Source organism: Sinocyclocheilus rhinocerous, unplaced genomic scaffold (assembly GCF_001515625.1).
Source record: "Sinocyclocheilus rhinocerous isolate Xijiao unplaced genomic scaffold, SAMN03320098_v1.1 scaffold1900, whole genome shotgun sequence".
NCBI classification, from domain to species: Eukaryota; Metazoa; Chordata; class Actinopteri; order Cypriniformes; family Cyprinidae; genus Sinocyclocheilus; species Sinocyclocheilus rhinocerous.
The window spans coordinates 46,273-50,642 of NW_015662288.1; positions in this window are offsets into that span (position 1 = coordinate 46,273).

Sequence of the window (4,370 nt, forward strand, 5' to 3'; positions counted from 1 at the left end):
TTTTTAAACAAATTATGAGCTCTAAAAGATTTTCAGAATTTTTGCAACTCTTTTGCTTTAGACCATTTACAAATGTTAAATCTTAAAATAAAATGTTGAGGTTACTACTGCATCTTTCTGGGAAAAAAAATGCAGTGATTAATATATAGTTTATTCATAGTTATTTTCACACCTTTAATGTACTGTCATTATAAAAGAACTTTATTACAGTTTTTTTAATTCTAACAAATAAGTTCTTGTTAAAAACTAACCAAAATTAAAAATAATTATATATCGGAATCAGCATCGGTTATTGGCCAAAATGAGTTGAAAATTATCGGGATATCGGCAAAAATCCAATATTGTGCATCCCTACAAAAGATGACTTATTAACTCAAGATTGTATCATGAAATATTTACAGACCAACCCAAAGTAACTGTAAAACCCCAGAGTTCAGTGTTCACTGGTTTAAAGAACCTTTTGAAGCACCTTTATTTTTAAGAGTGTAGATGTCGTCATCATAGAGACGATTTGGTTGTTTCATCCACATTTTAGTGTGCGACAGTTTTTGATTTGCGCTTGTGCATTCTTTTGGTATATACTGTGTGTTAGTCCTCCTGCTTTCATACCTGCACTGCTTGTAGGCTGCTTTAATCATGTAAGTTAATCAAATGTATTTTTCACACAAGTTGCAAAATCTAAATAAAGTACTATATCGCTTGTGAAGTGAAACTAACTAATGATTCTCTATGGGAATTGGATGTGATGTAGGAACTATTTTACACCAGGGTTACACCCCTAGTCTTTCTGAGAAAGACACCGAGATTTATAGGCATCTCAGCTTGTCTAACAGACATTTCTTGCTGGATGAAGGACCATCGCCTTCAACTAAACCTTGCCAAGACAGAACTGCTCGTGGTTCCAGCAAACCCATCGTTTCATCACAATTACACCATCCAGTTAGGCACATCAACCATAACTCCTTCAAAAGCAGCCAGAAACCGTGGAGTTATGATTGATGATCAGCTGGCTTTCTCAGACCACATTGCTAAAACTGTCCGGTCCTGCAGATTTGCTTTATTCAACATCAAGAAGACCAGGCCCTTTCTTTCGGAACATGCTTCACAACTCCTTGTTCAAGCTCCTTACATGGTCCCTTTCTAAATAAATTCTTATAAATAAAATAAATAATCAAGACCAGAGGTGTGTTGAAGACCAGACCCTCAAGAGCCATTCAAGAGCCAGCAGAGGATGATTAAACAACTCAGCATTACCAGCTTCATTTATTACTAACCAGTTTGACTTGAGTTTTCTGTCATATGTCTACAGAAGTTCTTACTGAGAATTAACAGAGACTGATGTTTTATTGCATTCAGTAACCATTATAGTGATTAGTGTTTAAGCTATTAGCTATTAGGCTCCTGACCTTTCACTATTGTGCTTTTTTTCTGGCTGTGATAACTGTGTGTTTATAAGATACGTTTACTATATCAAGAAAAGCCAAGACAAATATAATCAGGATCAGACTGTTATTGATGCTGACGATACAGTAATCATGGGGTGACCTGATTCACTGATCACATTCAGGTAACACTCTTATTATGGTGATGTTTATTTTATGGTTGAACCTTGTTCTAATACACTTTCTCAGAGATTTAGCCGAGTTGTGACAATCAGCTACTCTAAACAACATGAAAACAATTTGCAAAAAAAATTTTCAACTCCTGCAGCATCAGACACACACAGACATCGAGAATCAGCGTATGAATCTCAACGATCAATAAAACACAGATAATCTCTGACCATCACAAAACAAGCAACTAAAGTCACAACAAAACAGGAAAAATAAATAGTGAGACAATTCATCTGTATAATTTATTCATGTCGAAATGCATGCTGGGATTCATGGTTGAGTTTTTTATCAAAAACAATTTGCACAAAAAATTTTCAACTCCTGCAGCATCAGACACACACAGACATCAAGAATCAGCGTATGAATCTCAACGATCAATAAAACACAGATAATCTCTGACCATCACAAAACAAGCAACTAAAGTCACAACAAAACAGGAAAAATAAATAGTGAGACAATTCATCTGTATAATTTATTCATGTCGAAATGCATGCTGGGATTCATGGTTGAGTTTTTTTGTTTGTTTGTTTGTTTGTGGCTCCCATCATGCACTGCAGCATGAAGTCTTTCATTTGACTGGTGAGATTCATACACTGATTTATGATGTCTGTGTGTGTCTGAATGATGCACTCTTTATTTTTATTTTTTTTGCACTTTGTCTAGATTATCTGATTGTCACAGCACTGCTGTATCTCAAGCTGTAGTATCACAGGGTTTCTGTAATCAATGCCATAAAACTACAACCCTGATATAATCAGAACTTTTTGACTGTTTGAGTTAATCAGGTCACTGCATAATGATTAATAATTAAAATGCAAAACGACACACTTTTCAGAGATGACAACTCAAATCAGTGCTACTTGCTGAATTAAACATGCAACAAAATGAGGTCACAGGACAACAATATAGGACTGTTTGAAATGTATATCATTGCATACACTCTTAAAAATAAAGGTTCTTTATTTCCATTGATGGTTCCTTGAAGAATCTTTCCATTCCACACATGTTTCTTTAAAGGATCCTGAGATTATTAAAATATTCTTCACACTATTTTTTTTTTTTTGAAAGGTTCTTTAGGGAAACAAAAATGGTCCTTCCATTGCATCACTACAAAAAACTCTTTATGAACATTTATTTTTAAGAATGTATTCTGTTTCACAAAATAGCAGGCAGCGCACAGTGTGTATTGTATCCATCAATGATGCTTCTATTCACTAGTGAAAACACACAGAATTTACATTAAAGAACAAGTTTTTTCTTTGTCACAAAGATCTTCTGTGGTTTAAATCTCCACTGAAGTGACGTCTCAGATATGTACAGTATGTGTTTGTGTCATATCTCTCCCAGTTTGCAGTAAACCGTGTTTATTGGATCTGAATCGGGTTACTTTTTCAAGCCAACTTAATTATTGATTACTTCAAAGGTTTACTAATGACACATCTACATATTTTCATGTCTGAAAAAAAATTGGGATTAAACAGGTTAATCACATAAATATGCAAATAAGAACATGAACTAAGGGTTTACAGATGTACAGTGTGAAATCCCAAACCTGACTAAGGATGAATGATTGCAGGGTAAAGTACAACAGTGTGAAACATGACATTAGTATTGACAATGAGTATTAAAATAAGCATGCTTACACATAATGGGAGTCTGAGAATGACTCTTGCTCGCGTGGTTGTTGACGTGGCATTTGATGCCGCTGCTGTCCAGTGCAGTGACAGTGATGTTAATGCAGGATAGAGAGGCTTGTGTCATTGCACAGACATTTTGGTGGCAGTAAAACGTGGCCCAGCTGCCATCAGCCGAACAGTTCACTGCGGCCCGACACACTCCAGCAGACGAATTAATGTCATATGCATTCACTTTGATTACAGGCTTAGAGACCGTGTATGGAAAAACACCACAGATGAGTTCGCAGCAACATCTGAGCTGAGATACTGAAGTATATATCATGTTCTAAGCATGCAGTGTAAATGAGATGCATAGATCTAACTCTCTATTTTAAGTGTGAATATAGCCAGAGTTTCTCCCTCACACTTCTGAAGCGCCTCATATAGTCCACTGTCATTTTCCTCAAGGTTGTTTATGGTCAAAGACCAGTATGAGTCGTTTAGGCTTTCTTTTCTCAAAATGAGGGGAAACTTCGTCTGAGTTTGTAAGCATCTCTTTCCTGTTGAATCAGTGCCATCCAACTATAGTTAGCAGACGTGACTGATTTCTGGGACTGCTGCTCAGATGGGCAGATTGAGCTTCCTTTCAATCCATAACGATTCACTTGGCAATCAGCGACAAAACCTGCATGATTAAAAATTTAATTTATGACCGAGTTGTCTATAATGAGTTATTTTTTATGTTTTTGATGGAAGTCTCTTCTGCTCACCGAGGCTGCATTTATTTCATCAAAAAGTAAAGTGATGTTGTGAAATATTATTATTACAAAGTAAAAGTTTTCTATGTAAATGCATTGTAAAATGTAATTTATTTCTGTGATCAAAGCTTCAGTGCCATGAAAAGGTTTTTGCCCCCTTCCTGTTTTTTTTTAATTAAATTTTTTGCATATTTGTCACAACAAAAAGATTCAGATCATCAAACAAATTTTTATATTACACAAAGATAATGCAAGTAAATACAAAATGCCGTTTTTAAATGATGATTTCATTTATTAAGGGGAAAAGGCTGTCCAAACCTACCTGGCCCTACGTGAAAAATTAAGTTCCCCCTCCTGTTAAATCATGAAAGAACTGTGATTAA